We start from the raw sequence: 16230 nt of genomic DNA, 5'->3' as shown, positions 1-16230 counted from the left end.
AACACTGTAACACTGTAGAAAGATCAGAAAACTCCAAATACCATAATAGCATCCCTTTAACTGCAGCGCAAGAAGCCTAAATCAATCAGCTTAAGAAAGTGAAGAATGAATATTGGTACAGCAAAAAAAAAAAAAAAAAAAAAAAAAAAAGGTGGTTAAGAGTGAAGTAGATGTCCATCTTTCAAGCTGCTGAACAGTGTGAAGGATCATCAATCTTCAGATCAGCTAAAAATACCTTTGAAATGACCTCCACACAGTACAGTTCTCCTACTTTAATTCCAGTTAAACTGATGTGACTGCAGGTTGGTTACCAGAAATCCCCAAGGCTCTTCTTCTCCAGAACCATATAGTTTTTTTTTTCTGAAAAAAGTAGCAAACATGTTTTCATATGGTTTTGTCTGAGTAAACACTTCTTAGGACATATCACCACAATCCAAACTACATCTATTAATCCTCCCATACATTTAATGGGGTTTTTCTTTAAGTGGGTTTGTGTGAAATTCTGAGGAATAGTCAGTATTTTACTAATGTTAAACAGAAGTCAAAGCACTCTCATAAGAATCAGGAATGAATTCTGATGGGAAAATATCTTCCAACATTAGTCAACATCAAATAATCTGTATATAAAACATCTGAACTTCTAAAAATGACAATTTATTTGACAGTGTTTTCAGAATTATATATTGAACTGATGGATTAATTCATTCATTCATAATTCATTATTTCTTTCCACTTTCCTCTAAAATATATAGATAGCTAGCCAACAAATGACTTGAGGTGTAATTGGTTTCATCTGCATGCTGCAACTCCACAGTAAGTTCGGAGGAATTACTTAGTAAGAGGAAATTACATCAACTTCTGGGCTATGATGTGCAGTCTTATCAGAAGAAAGTATAAAAAACCGGTGGTGAAAGATCCTTTTAACACACCGGCTTCCTATAATACTGATAAAGAAAACACAGATGCTTTTAACGGAATTTCCCTGCAGTCTTTGTCTGATAAAGATCATCAAAGTTCATGCTGCATGTTTCCTTAAATTAAAGCTGAACTGCAGCAGAGTGGTGCAGCAATTTGCACCATCAGCTCACAGCAGGATGCTCCTGGGCTTTAACCTGCCCACAGTTCTTCCTGTGCTTACTCAGAGTTTATGTTTCCATTTTGCTCCTAAAAACCTCCTTGTTCAGATTTCTAGTGATGCTGAACTGACAGTAGTTGGCATGAGGAATCCATCTCCCCATGACTGCATGTGTAGCAATGTGGATAGTTTTCCTCTGTAAAAGTCCAGTCACTTGTTATTGTTGGTTGTTGAAGTTTGGTTGCCAAATAGAGGTTTAGCATTAGAAAAAAAAAAAAGAATAAATTTTATCAGTACAAAAAAGGAAGAACAGTTTAGTTTATGTTGTGTAACCAGTGGCTGCAGCTAGGCCAACATTCAGCAGGCTAATACTAATGTATTACATGCTGAAGCAAAGCATAAAAAAAACAAAAAAACAAAACAGAAAAAGATCACACAGGATGTTACCTCAGATGCTATCAGGTGTTAACCACCCATTCAGGACTATCTGAAATACCTGAGAACCCACATATGCACTGGGGGAATATGCAAGCTTCACACAATGGAAGTGACATTGCTAAACACCACATTTAAAAATAAAAAAAGTTTTATGTTCATCTCTAATGTTTTTTAGATGTTCGTAAAGTGTTTCAGTAAAAGGATACAAGACGGTTATTCATGCATGTGAGCATTTGGTCTGGTACAAATACACTGGACATGAATTAGTGTGTTCATGTTCAAACAGAAAAACAGAACATGTTTCTTCATCTGAGATGTTTAAATGTACACATGCATTCAAAACCATTTTTTATTCAACTGCAGTAGATAAAAGCTTCTTATGTGCGTCATAAGTTGAACAATTTTACATAAAAAAAACTGACTAGCAAAGTTTAACCATCAGTGATAAGATTTTTCAATATTGTACAATCACTTCCTGTTCAGTCTTTCAGAGAAATTCTTTATCTTGTTTATTCAGCTTGTTATAATTTAAGCATCCTGTTGACTTGAGATTGCCTAGTTCTACAGTTTAGGTTTTCTATGGCTGATTTCACACCTGCATGTCCAACTGAGTCCAGCCGTGCAGAGAAAACTCAATGCACTGAGACTTGAGAAAAATGCATGCAAAGAGACAAAAAACCAGCAGTTTATACATCTTTATCAGTCTGACACTATATGTGATACAAATATACGCAGGAGTTGATAACTTACAAGCATCGGGCATAACGTCCGAAATGTGCACATGTAAAAACAGGATGCACATATGCACAGATAGCCTTCTGTGGTTTTCTGGACCAAAAACAACATGATTATTTTGAACCATTTAAAACCAAACATTCCTTTTCACTTTTTTAATTGTTCGTGGTTGTGTAAAAAGACTATCTATGGCGAATCCCAATGTCATGGCTCTGCAGGTGTCGGTCCATATGGGTGTGTGCTTTTTTTTTCTTTTTCAGGCAGAGACAGAGTGGCAGCAGGATCAACCACATCTGACGATCATTGGCCCGTCAGTATTTCAAACCTGAATGATCTTTAGTGTCGCTGAGTCTTATCATCGGGCCTCTGCATAAACTGTTGTTCCCTTGCTGTTTTCCAAATAATCTCAACAACTTTGTCTCTTTTGTGGGCACCATGAGTCAAGCAACGTTCCATGACCTGGTGAGTGATTCGCAACTGAAGGGAAGGGAAAGTAAACGAGTAAGGATTTAGGGCCGTGAGTCAGTGAGCGACTCAAAGCTCATGGAAAGGAAGAGGATGAGTGGAGCTGGGCAACTGCAAGCTTTGTACTGTTTCAGTATGAAGTTGCACAATAGCAGTATATGGTTTGGTCTCTTTAGTCAGCTTCCTGGTTAGTTAGCTGGCAGCAGCCGGTCAAGTCAGTTAATGAGTCAGTGGTGACAAAAAATCATAAATCACAAGTCAGTGAAATGATTCAGGTTTTGAACAAGTCATTCCTGACTCGCACAGCACTAGTTCAGGCTGGTTGTGTCATGTCAGGGGAAACTGCAAGGTGCCAGTGGAGCTGTTACTGCTTTGCAGACTGACAATGTAAGAGCAAAAGCTGAGGATGGCTAAGTTCAGCGGTTCTTGGTCCAGCCCACATTCTCTGGGGTTTTGTTGTTGTTGTTGTTAGGAAAGCAGAAGCTAATTCCAGCTTATTTTCTGAGACTTTTGTGCAGGAAAATTTTCTCTTCTACACATTCTCTATAAATGTAAACAGCTGATTCTTTCCAAAGCTCCTAGAGTGAAAGTGTTTAAATCAGGAATCACTATTCTCATATCTGCACTATCTTCAGAATACGCAAAAGGTTTTTCTGGTCAGGAGTACCTGGCTAATACTGTGTACAGGAATGTACATACAAATGAAAGAATACTGTAAAGCATACCTAGAATGGCAAGATGAACCATACAGTCTCATTCCTTTTTCCGTCACTTTTAGACCTTTTGGGTGTATCACCATGGATATCATGGGACCAGTTCAGTGTAGCCAGTCAGGGAATGAGTCATATTGATATGTGTTTCTAGTCAAGTGAGTTTCATGAAGTAGCACTAGATGATCGGGTTCCCAGCTTCTTTAGCTCCATCATATCCCAAGTTTTCAGCTTTTGGGGTAATAATAAAAAGACGAAAAATCACTCCACAAGATTATAAGACTCATCGCTTTGTGCCGGTAAATAAAACCTTAATCTCTAAATTGAAATAGTTTTGTTCACACACATGAAAAGACTGGGATTAGTTCCCGTTTCTGCTTGTTGCTTAACAGGATTTTTATATTCGCTTTGAACGTCTGTCATTAGATGGAGGACCCTTTCCTTTACATGGGAGGGCTCCAACTCACCTAAAGCTACAAGGGTTATATGGTTTGTGTTGCAAGAATGTATGATAAGCCTTCTGGGGTCTTAAAAAACAAAGTAGTAGTATGACTGTTCAGGCAGAAATCATAGCTGGCATCCAGTACATACAGCTCCAGAAAAAAGGGGACCGCTCTAAATGAGCAGTTTATTGGGTTTTGTCGTTTAAAGATGCAAATATTTTGAACTAAGTCTTTGCCTTAGTTTTTTTTGTTAGCTTTGGAAAATGTTTATTTTGATTTCCATAAAACAGATAAAAAACTACTTATTTAGAAGTAGTATTTGTACATTTATAGTTGTGCCAAGAAAAACCGGACTTCTTTAACTTTTTAAGTTGAGAATGACATCAGTATTTGATGGAAAAACCCTGATTTCTATTTGCTTTCATGGGTTTTGGCATGCTCTCCACTTTTTAATTTGCTGCGAAGGAACTTTCTACCACCCTCTGACAGTAAATCAAACTGCTTAAGTATGTGCAATAGTTTTTAACCATCGGGGTTACAATCAGGAGACTGAGCTGGCCAGAGAAAGTCCTGGCTTGTGTTGCACTTCGGCCAAGATAGGGTATTTGCCTTTGCACACACATACACACCTTTCAACATGCCATCACACTCGCCTCTTTTGACAAACACCGCACAATCCTCCTGTTAAACACCACAACCAGACAAGAAAAACTATTGAATTTGCTGATACCCAGTAATATGCAACAGTCTAATGTTTACAAGAGTGATATCCAATATGCATAAATTCCCCAACTCAACCACAAACATGTGTGCCTGTGTGCATAAACATTCCTGAACTCCCAAACTCCACATAGAAAGGCCACAACTCGCCCCAGCCAAGGATGGAACCAGCAACCTTCTTGCTGTGAGGCCACAGTGCTAACCACTATGCCACTGTGCAGTAATTAAATACTTTATAAACTTTATATCCTACCCAACTGAAATAACAAAATACTATTATGGGCATTGTGTTTAACTTTAAGATTTCACAACACAGCTGTCAGCATTTACTGGGAGGTTTGTCAACAGGCTTGTGTAGAACTTAAGCATATGAGCAGCTGAGCTTGATCCAGCCACTGTGTGAATATCACATGAGTCAGTCTTGTGATGACTGTCATCCTCTTTACGTCAAAAATGGCTTTTTTTCCCCTTTACCAGATTGTATCTTTTGTGCAGATAAAGCTAAATGAAATTATATACAGTGGATAGGAGATTACAAATGGCTCATTTACAGGACTTGATAATGTTTTACTTCATGCTTGGGTTGAGACATGATCAAATTTAGCTGCTTTTGAACATACACATACACAAATAAAACTGACATTTTCCGTTACACATCTGCAGTACAGTCATCATTAGAAAGATGGAATAACATTTTGCAAACCTCACTGTGGAAACACCCCAGTTCAATGTCAGTTTTATTTATATAGCACATTTAAACAGCGGCAACATCCAAAGTGCTTTACATAATTAAAAACAGGAAAAAATAACAGTAAAAACATTAACAACACTAAAATACAAACACATAAAAAGTTTAATGCTGTGATCATGATCAGCCAAAGACCAAAGCAAACAGAAGTGTTTTCAGACTAGATTTAAAACTCAGCAGACTGCACAGTTGGAGGCAGCGCGTTTCACAGTGTCGGAGGCAAAACTACAAAGGATCTGTTTCTTCCTGTTCTCAAATTTGAGCGTGGAACCTTCAAGACCATCTGACTGGCTGACCAGAGGGCTCTAGAGGGCTGATGCATTTCAATAAGCTCAGACAGATATTCTGGGGCCAGCCCATTCAGACACTTAAAAACAAATTAAACAATCTTCAAATCAATCCAGTATTTGACTGGGAGCTAATGGAGTGAAGAGAGTACCAGAGTTATGTGCTCACGTTGTTTTTTTGACCTGGTAATAAGCCGGTCTGCTGCATTCTGAACAAGCTGCAGACGCTGAAGTCCTGATTGTTTGATTCCTACATACAAGGAGTATGTTTGTAGGAATTCCTGGCATGGGATCTCTTTTAAGGTGCAAGTGGACCTAAGTAATTACCAATGACTTTAACAATGTCAGGGTGCCCAAACAGGACCACTTCTGTCTTATTTTCATTTAATCTTAGGAAATTAAAGTCCATCCATGATTTAATGTCTGTCATGCAATTTAGCCAAGCCTGAAGGGAATCACTGGAAGGACTTTTCAACGGTAGGTACACCTGCAGATCATCAGCAAAGCAATACCATGCTTCCTGAGAATTGACCCCAGGGGTATTATATAAAAGGGAAAACAAAAGTGGACCCAAAACTAACTCTTGGGGTACCCCGCAGGTCAGAGGGGCCACTGAGGAGGAAAACTGCTCCATTTTGAGATACGATTGAAACCTATGAGATACGACTGAAACCACTTCAGGACTGTGCCTTTTAGCCCAACATAATGCTCCAGGAGCTGTAAAAGAATTGCATGGTTGACAGTATTAAATACTGCTGTCAAGTCCAGAAGAATTAAAATAGTACAATAACCAGAATCAATACTCAGTAAAAAAAATCATTAAAAACTTTTAAAAGAACAGTTTCAGTTCTGTGAAGTAGTATAAAACCAGACTGAAACTGTTCACACACGTTAGCCATTTTTAGAAATTCTTGGAGTTGAATAAAAACAATTTCTCCTGTCAGAATGAACTCATTTTGTTTAAAGATTTAAATAAAAAAATAAAACAAAACTGAGCAGTCAGTTTGTCGCTATGTCAAATACTCACATGAAAACACACACAACAAAAAAAGATGGAATGATCAAACATAAGGCTGTAATTGTCCAACATTGCAGTACTTGCCAGGAAAAGGGATGAAGCAGACATTTACCAGGCACATTCACAAGGTGCTGACATCTGAAAAGTGTTATCTGGAAGGCAGCTCAGATTTTTTTTAGTATTGTATTAACACAACACCTTACCATCACAAATCCTGAGGTTCCTTTCCCATCTGGTTTTTATCAGACATTAATGAATGACAGATTTTGATACTGTGCCATCTGAAATAATGGTGTCCAATCAAGCAGTGTTGAGGGAAAATCATGTAGAGCATGTCCGACCCTGAACAGTTCAATAATGTTCTCATGTATTCTTCTGAATCGTCTGTAGATCTGTAAACCTCAAAGACTCAGCCTTCATACAGTCAAGAACAGACACTTCAGGCCCAACATTAAAGGAAGAAAAGGATTGTGTGTGTGTGTGTGTGTGTGTGTGTATTTTATATATTTATTATAAAAAATAATTCTCTAAGAAAGAACCCAGAAACAATGTGGAGAAAACTAATCTCAAACACTTGTATGCATGTTCAGATTTAGAGCCCAAATTCCTACAGACGCCACACAATTCCATGTATCTCCTTAAGTTTTCTGACAACCATGAACAAAACTCTCAACCTTGAGCAGAGTGTCATTCCTGACTTTCCCTTTTTAAGATAATTATATATAACAATCCACCTTCACTATGTTCCGAGTTTCACAAAGAAAACAATAAGTCTTCTTTAAATATACTGGCTCCAACTGTACACCCTCCGGTGGGTGGCGTTTAATCCAACTGGTGGAACAGCCATCCCTGCCATCCAGCAGGTTTTCTACATATTCCAGCTTCAACACACTTAATTCCAATCAAATGGATCCTACAGCCCATCAGGTTCTGCACAATGACTCATTAAGTTGAGTTGGGTGTTTTTGAGGATACATTAGGCCCAAACTGAGTATGCCTGATGAACAGAGACAGCAGCTCCTCAACATGGGTTTGAATCCCAGTCTGGGGCTTTTTGCAGATGTCAGCCTTTTACTCTCTCATTTTCTAGCTTTAGTAAACCTCCCTTAACTCCAGCAGAGCCACGAAGTCTAAAAAGAAAAACTTGACTCACGGGCTAATGCTGTGGTAAGGGTGGGATTTTATTTTCCTTTTATAAGTTGATGCAGCTGACCAAACTTGCAACCCTCCTGTCTAGACACCTCCTACAGATTGATTCATGTTGTTATTCATTTATTTTTATTGGAACTTGATTTTTTCAAAAATTGAAATTAGCCCAACTTTCTTTTTACGCCCACAACTGCTACAAAACGCTGCTGCATTACTTATGTTCAGAGGTTTTAAAGAAGATCGCAGTTTATCTTTAAATTACCCATGGCACGTTTGCAGAGGGGAATAATTTATATCCATGTTAAAAAAAAAAGATAAACAAAAGACCTAGCATAAAAACAATTTTTGTGAACACATCTGTGATCATTTATTTAAAAAAAAAACCAAAAAACAAGTGATCAACGTTTGCTCTTTTTGGAGAGGTTTTGTAAGGAAATGCATTTTGGGCTTTCCTAAAGACCAATCAATTTTGGATCAGATGAATCCATTTTTGTTGGAGTGCACACAGTCATAAGTCTGGATATGTTTGCTATGCAGTCCCTGTAGGACACTGACTTTTCCGGAACACTATAAATCAGATTAAGACTGTAAACTAATAAATGAGGGGGCATAAACGCTTAAAGGGAATGACTTTCAACTTGAGTGTTGACTAAAACTATTTAATGGTGTCTGTTGCATTAGCATCAGGCATATTTAATGCATTTAATTAGAAACATTCAGTCTAAAAGCAGCTAATAGGGTTAAGCATACCTCCTGTTAACTCATTCATTTATGGGGTAGCCAACAGTATCCAGCTTTTGCTTCTATGAACACTTAACAAAAGATGTAAAGTACACAAACAATTGTATTTTGCATTTGCCAACTCCCTCAAGAAGTGCCTAAAAGAAAGTCTGTTAGCATGTTAGCCACAGCTAGGAGTTTGTAAGCATTAGTACCTTTCTAAAAGATGCCAGGAAGTGTTTTCTGTCTTAGCTGGCATTTTACCACCCTTTCCACACCTGTACTTATGAAACACCTTGTTAGCAACCATTGTCCAGGTTTCATTTGAAGCCAATGTGCAAAGATGGCATGTTTTTCATTTTAAGGACCGCTACACCATACCTACGTGGACCAACTCATGACCCTAGTACTCTTTTCCCTTTTCCTTCATCATAAACCTGTGTTTTAGGATTAGATTGTTAAAAATATTGGACCTGGAAGACAAGTGGCTTGAGCATGGAGTAAAAGAGACCTTCTATATTAGGGGTGGGCAACTTGGGTCCTTAAGGACCACAATCCTACAAGTGTTTGGGGACAATCAAACATCCCTAGAAAATGGCATGAGCACTATATAGGGCACTATGTAGGAAACAGTGTGGACATTCGGACACAGACACACATCAAGCTCTGCAGTATTCTGCTAATAACCTGATGTGTGTCAGGTGTGTTGCAGCAGGGAAACCCCAAAACACTTGCAGGACTGCAGCCCTTGAAGACCAAAGTTGTCGACCTATGTTCGATACCACCTTTTACATAAAGCATCTCTGGATGGGTCTTTTTATTCTCTGCTCTCAGCAAGGGCAGATGATTTTCCTTTGCTCCGTTTCTGTCCCTCCCTCCCATTCTGGCCTGCGACTTTCTCCTGTCTGCCTCAGAGCCTCACTGTACATCTCCTTTTCCGGAAATCTTTTACATCATGGGTCTGATCTGAATGCAATCGATCAAATTTTCTCATCTCGGAGATTGGGGAGAGGGGAACCCGCATATCCTAATGGGACGCACCCGGCCAGATACGTTCTGGACTCCTGGGGCAAGTGGAGACCGATGTGTCTGACAGTTCTCTCAGTTGAGGACGTGGAGGACATTTACAATTTTGGATTTATAGTAATTGGTTTTCTGCTTATTTGAGCTGACTGAGTCCTTATTTACCTGAAGATCTGCCAGATATGGGCAGTAACTGGCAGGCTGCCTGTTTTCTGTGGCAAAATGTACTGCGTGAGCAGTGCACAGACTCACATGCTGACCGAGATGGATCGCAAACAGAATTCCAATCCACAAACTGGCAAACTGGCAAACTGGCGGCAGTTCCAGAACTGGGTTCACAGAGTTGATTCCAACATGGAGCAGATACTTGCTCGTATCGGAGGAAATTAACCCTTAGCATTGGGCTGTTCAGAGCTGCCAGCGTGAGACCAGTCCTGGACTCAAGGTTGGGAGCATAATATTTTCCTGATCTGAAACCCTATCTGGATTTGGCTCCCCCGGAAGGCCTTGGGGCCGCCGCAACCCCCTGAGAAGGGAAAGTGATGTTCACTGGCGCTCTGCCCACCACCTTCCCCGGATCCACATGGACTGTGGCACCTGGCTACAGTCCACACACACCCTTGACTCACCGCCTCGCTGGACTGTGTGTTGTCTCTTGTCTGAATTTGTGCTTACGTGTAAATGAGGTGTTTTTGTCTCTCCAGACTGCACCCCCATGAGGCACAGTCTGGTGATAACTGTTTTTTGCACCACCCTTGATCCTAATGTACCTGTGTTCTTATTTGTTGTAAGGCGGCGCTTACAACAAATAATCTAATATCAAAACAGAAAAATGCTTACTTAACAGAACACTGGTCTGTGGCTCCTTCATACCGATTGTTTCAAATATCCCAAAGACATTGACGACACCTATCCACCACATGGCTAAGCTAGGCTACAAGCTTGTGATTTTTCCTCTGTTGCAAAGATGAGGACTCCTATACATCATGCAATTCAGACACAGTGGAAGCAGCTTTTTAGATAAAATTATTTATGTCCATTTCCTGAGCAACCCTAAGACTTCACTTGCTGTACAACAGTTTAGTCATGAGGTTTACAGTGTCTTTTTAAAGTATCCTTTAAGTTGCAATCTCTTTGTGCATCCCACTCTGCAGCTATTTATACAATGTTATCTAAATCAATTAAATATATTTTATTATTTAGCATAAATTATCTACATTTTCTTGTATATGTTTTCTCTTGTTACAGATTAAATATTTCCTTGTTGAAATTAAAACAACGAAGAGATCACTGCACAGCTCACTGTGATTATAAAGCTACCCAAATCTGACCCAAGTATTATTTCTAGATCAATGCTGCCTGTGACTTTGTAAATTGTGGAAGTTCTAAGGGAAAAAAATAAAAGATGTGTACATATGACAGGAATTTTCTGCAGTAATCTTCCTCAGACTGTTAATGAGTCATAGGAAGTTTAATAATCCATGACGAAGCATCTTGCTGACTCATCACAGTGTGCCAAATATTGAATATTAAAATCTGAAAAATGAATATTTTTAATGCAAAAGACAAAAAGCCAAGACAAACAAAAATATATTGTTTGTCTTGCAATATTCTTTGCATGAATTCACAGTGAAGAAGCTGTTGCCTCCGACACTACTGCATGCATCAGTATTCACAGGGAAATAGAGCAGCAACTTAAATATAAATGTAGATTGATTTGAACTGTGATACAACTACATCATTTCATACATCTTTAAGTTTGGTCAATGTGTGTTTTTACTGAGAAAGAGAAAACAGACTCGAGAAGAAGTGTGTGCATAATTTCCCTTTTTTTTACAGAATAAAAATAGTGTCAAAACAAAAGGCAAGATAATTTCTGAGGTTGTAGCGAAGCTGTAACAGAGTCAGGTTACAGCTAAACTGAGGTTTGGGTTAGGCTGTCCACAGTGAATAGACTTCAAAGCAGTACAAGCTGTGTGTGCATTGTTATTTTCATGAAGTGACGTTCAGCAGTCTCTCTCTCTCTCTCTCTCTCTCTCTCTCTCTCTCTCTCTCTCTCTCTCTCTCTCTCTCTCTCTCTCTCTCTCTCTCTCTCTCTCTCTCTCTCTCTCTCTCTCTCTCTCTCTCTCTCTCTCTCTCTCTCTCTCTCTCTCTCTCTCTCTCTCTCTCTCTCTCTCTCTCTCTCTCTGCACAGAAGATATAAAGCCTTCTTGGAGAGCACAATGGTTGAGGCACTGACAAGGTAAGCACATAGTCTCATTAGTAATTATTTCACTTGAGCTGTTTATTGTAACTAGAAGTAATGCTATTATTTTATACTAATAATACACACACATTACATACATGCACATCTGGAAAAGTACACATGGATTAATGCATTCTATGTATTGTGTAGTATTGAACAGATGTACCTACACTGACATCTTACCAACATGCTATAAATCACTTATTAGTAATAGACTCTGAACCAAGAGAGCCCATCAGGTGTTCGTGGTAGAAAATATGCTATTCTGTGACTATGAAGTATTATGAAATGACATAAGTTAAATACCTGAAGTGGTTTCTTTGGTTATCTTGTCACAAGTATTATGTGCAAACCAAACTGTTGCTACGATTGACTTTTACCACCGCTGAAGCAAAGTCCTCATTAGCCAACATGTTGCAATGTGATTAAAGTTAGAATACAGGAAAATTAAGGGAAATACAGAGAAAGCTACAAAACTTGAAGGATCCAAGGGAGTAAGCATTGCTAAAATAACCCATACTTCACTTGCACAAGAAGTGAAGGCAAACAAGCCAAGAATAAACCTAATAATAATAATAATGAGTAAAAGTATAAAAAGATTAAATATATACGATTCTATTGACCTCAACAACATCCATAACACTCAGTGTTCATTTTCTAGACTCTGCAAAAAGAAATTCCCAGAAGTGGCAGGTTATTTAAAGATCTCATATTTATAAGCAGAGAAAGCTTTTTGGTCAACAACTTCCTAATGCTGCACATGTGCAATGTTCCTTCAGCAGGAGAGAAGTGTTGCTCTTACAGGGTAGTTCTGCAGTTAAATTTCCAGGTAAAAAGTTGCCAATGTGAAGTTGGATTTCCAAGTCTTGATGTAATATCAAGGCTTAGGACTTGTACCTCAGCGTAGACTCTGGAGACGAGGTAGTTGAGAGGATTTCCAAAAGAATAAAAGCAGCTATAATCAAAGCTTTGTTTTCATTGTACAAAATTCCAACAAAATTTTGTTTGGCAGCATCTCTTGTTCAGGCTACAGCGTCACAAGTAATATTAAAATAAAATAAAATGCCATGTAAGTATTATATATAAAAGTGCATTTAAAAAGGTTATGAAGAGTCTGTTGTGAAACTAATGCAAAGAACAGTCGTTGCAGTTCTCTTATTGGACTGGGAGGTAGTAGTGGGTGTTTTGGTTCCTGCAGCAGACTGTTTCACAGTCATGGGGAAGCAGCTGTGTACTCCACAGTTTATCTGACCATGCTCCTGGAAATGGGAGAAGCGGAAACCAGTGAAGGACGCACAAAGTAGTCCGATAGTCTGGAAGGAAGCAAGAAAGCGTGGAGGATTTACACAAGGCTTGGCCTGAGTGTTACCTTACTGAGGAACAATAAAGATCTGGCTTCGAGGTCAGTCAGACCAGTCAGTAAACACTGACTGGCCACTTTATTTGGTACATCTGTTCCATTGCTTGTTAAAACAAATTTCTAGTAAGCCAAAAGCATGGCGGCAACACAAAGTATTTAGGCATGTAGACATGGTTAAGGTGGCTTGCTGAAGCTCTAACTGTACATTAAAATGAGAAAGAGTGAGTTTTAATGCGACATGGTTGTTGGTGCCTGATATGCTGGTCTGAGCATTTGTGAAACAGCTGTTTTACTGGGAATTTTACACACAGCCATCGCTGTGATTTACAGAGGATTGTCAGAAAATGAAAATATCCAATAAGCAGCAGCTGTCTGGACCAAAATGCTGACGATGTCAGAGGTCAGAAGAGAATGCTAGAACTCTGGTTGGAGGTGATAGAGAGGCGACTGTAACTAAAAACACCACTTGTTACAACCAAAGTGCAGAGCAGCATCTCTGCACCTGCAACACATCAAACCTTGAAGCAGATGGTCGACAGTAGCAGAAGACTGCAAGAGGTTACACTCCTGTCAGCTAAGACCAGGAAACTTAGGCAACAATTCACACAGACTCACCAGAGCTGGACAATAGAAGATGGAAAAACATTACCTGGTCTGACGAGTCTCCAGTTCAGCTCCACATTCACATGGTTGGATCAGAACTTGGTGGAAACAGCATGAAAACATGGATCCATCCTGACTTGTATTACGGTTCAGGTTGCTGGTGATGTAATGATGTAGGGGATATTTTCATGGCACACTTGGGGTCCCTTGGTACCACTGAGCATGGTTTAACAACCACTGACCCAAATATTGCCGCAGATAGTGTCCAAACCTTTAAGACCATAGCATAGCATCTTCTGATGGATACTTCCAGCAGGATCATGAATCATGTTACAAAGCTCAAATCCTCCGCTGGTTTTGTTAAACATCATATTGAGTTCACTGTACTCCAACGGCCTCCACAGTCATCAGATCATAATCCAGTAGAGCAGCTGTGGGATGAGGTGGAATGGGGAGATTGTCATCATAGATGTGCAGTTGACAAATCTGCAGCAACTGTGTGATGCTTCATGTCAACATGGAGCAAAAGTTTTGCAGCAAAACCTCTGAGGAATGTTTGCAACACTTTGATTAACTTATTACTCCAAGAAAGAAAACAGCCTGAGGACAAAAGGGGTTCCTGGCTGGTACAAGTCAGGCCTGATGAAGTAGCTGGTGAGTGTGCTCTGCAGGACTGATGAGTAGATAAGAAACAGCTGTGCCAGGTTGGAAGTGGAGACACACCCCCCATTCGCACCAGGGAAACCTGACACACACACAAGAGAGGAGGGAAAATGAGACACAGGGGAAAAGAAACCTGTCATGTTTTACATGTCATAATGTGTAAAACATGATATAAAGACTGACTCAGCTTCATTAGCAAGTTTCTGTCATTAGTGAACTAAAGAATTGCTGATTTAGAGTTTGATATTAATAGCAAAGTAAAAAAAAAAAATGCAAAAGCCAGAATGTTGATATCCAGTTTTAAAGTACTGTGAATTCAGCATGATTTGAATTTTTTTAATTTTTTGTTTTGTGGGGATGATGATGTGGAGACGATGGATTAGCAGAAGTGTCAAAGTCCAGCCCTCAAGGTTTTTGTTGTTTTCCAACACACCTGATTCAAATCTAATGGATCCAACAGCTTTGTGTCAGCCGGAGACAACAGAAACCTGCAGGATATTGTTTGACACCAGTGGATTAGAGGATGATCAGTCCAAAAAACATACTGGAGTGTTCCCCAAAATGTGCAGCTTAGTACTAATATACATAGAGTAAATCCCTTCTTAGCTTATGTAAGAAACAAAAGATAGAAGGAGTGAAAAGAAAAAGTGAAAAGTATAGTAAAGTGATCATTTGTGGTGTGAACCTCACGGAAGTTTTTTTCTTTTTGCTGTTATGTTTGTGGAAACTTCTGTTTCAGTTTCAGAAATATGCAGCAGCTTATCAGTATTTATGGAGGTTTGGTTTTTCCACTGAATCACAGAAGGACATTGATGGATAGAAGTGAGGATGTTTATGTTTATATCTCTTTATTCAGATCAACCATCATTTCCTCTTACGTCTTTTCTGATGAATTTCTGCTCAACCTCTGCATTTTGGGTCAAAAGAAGTTATGTTGTGCAGGATATACATATCTGGGTTTGCGAGGGTTTTGCTTCCCCAATGACTCAGAACTTTTTATGGGTATTTGATCTAATTTTATGGAGACTTCTTCCCACCATCACTTTCAAAATGAACTAATAGTCTACTTTCCATGAAAAGGTGAAATGTTTCAGTTTCAACATTGGGTTTGTTCTTTACCTTCCATCCATCCACTGTCTTAACCGCTTAGTTCAATCCAGGTTTATGAGAAGCTGGAGCCTATCCCAGCAATCATTGAGTGTGAGGGTACACGTCACCAGTCCATCGCAGGTTGTTTATCTTCCATTGGGAATAAAAAATTGGGTTTAAAAAATTTGCAATAATTGCATTATGTTTTTGTCTACATTTCACTCAGTGTCACACCCGTTTGGGAATTTGGGTTGTAAATTTCATGTCTTGGTGCCTGAAAACAAAGTTAGGTCTGTGTTTATGCTGACTTGTTCTGACAACTTGACTTGGTAAATTGTTTATAAGCTGAGTTCACAAAGAGAAGAAGGATGGAGGCCCAAGCAGAGCAGATAAAGGGGAGCCAGACAGAGGTTTGGCTGTGCAGACTCAAAGCAAAATTACTTCTTGGTCTGCAAAACCACTCATGTTTTTCTCCCAACTTCGATGTTAAAAGGACTGCAATAAATTTGATATATAAAAGAACTCTTATTGGTGTCAAATTTGCATTTTTGTTTTATGCCACTTTGTAAAACAAAGTGTCACAAAAGAATTTAAAAAAACACTAATGCAGTCAAATATCATACTGTCAGTCATGTCACATGGCTTCACCGTGTCCTTCAAACAAGTGCTGTTTGCCCTGATAAAAAAAAAAAAATCCACTTATTGTACCACTTCCATCTTTCTGCAATACATGGATGGT

Source organism: Telmatherina bonti, assembly GCF_933228915.1.
Source record: "Telmatherina bonti genome assembly, chromosome: 15".
In the NCBI taxonomy this organism is placed as follows: domain Eukaryota; kingdom Metazoa; phylum Chordata; class Actinopteri; order Atheriniformes; family Telmatherinidae; genus Telmatherina; species Telmatherina bonti.
This window is presented reverse-complemented; position numbering follows the sequence as displayed.